Below are 921 nucleotides of genomic sequence, written 5' to 3' on the forward strand. Positions count from 1 at the left end.
ACAAAAATACTTCCTCTCTCCCTCTTCACGTAAGATGAGATTCGTGGCAAGGTTAACTGCTGCAAATGAAGGAAAAACGTTGGCATATAGGCATGAGCTTTTTGTCTAGCGTTCGTCATACAACAGGAAGACTACACTCAACAGGAAGACACGCTGCGCTGGTTCAGGAAAAAGTGTTTCTTTTCCGAAATTTTGTCAGGGAGGCAAAACTTCGAGCAAGAAACTTCGTCGTATTGAAAAAAAATAAATAAATAAATAATAACTGGTAGTGGTAAGAGTGATGGAAATTGGAATCGTCTAACATGAAAATGTTAGCTTTATTTTCATCGGAACGCTGCGCTGTCGTGCAGGGTGTTTGGGCCGCTGCAAAGGTGGAATTAGGAACCATTCGCCGCCAACGCCGTTAGGAACCATTTTCTTCATATGACATAAACCGTGTTTTGTTTGACAGTTTGTTTCTCGGCTACAAATGCTTTGTTCCTGTTTGTTTGTTTGTTTTCTCACATGTATGAAGTTTCTCTTATCATTTGATTTTTTGCACTTGAGATTTTGTGCATTTCATATTGTGTCACCTTGTTTATTTTCTTTTTGGGTACAATTAGCTTATTTTATAGGTATTAACTCTCTTTTGCTGAATGACATATGTACTTACACTTTGCTTTCAGTTTTACTACTTTGTTATTACCACAATAACACGTATTTCCATTTTTCGTCTGCTGCTCAACCTCCACCTCCATACTTCTTTTTTTTTTCTGAACAATCCTCACAAGACTCATGTAACATTGTTATATACCCATGTTTCTTCCTGGGCTGTTCGACAGGGCTTGCCCTCTCAGCCCAATTTTCTATGTACTTGTACCGTACCATTTCTAAGCAATAATAAATAAATAAATAAATAAATAAATAAAAAAAATTAAAAAA

This window comes from Ornithodoros turicata, chromosome 4, assembly GCF_037126465.1.
Source record: "Ornithodoros turicata isolate Travis chromosome 4, ASM3712646v1, whole genome shotgun sequence".
In the NCBI taxonomy this organism is placed as follows: Eukaryota; Metazoa; Arthropoda; class Arachnida; order Ixodida; family Argasidae; genus Ornithodoros; species Ornithodoros turicata.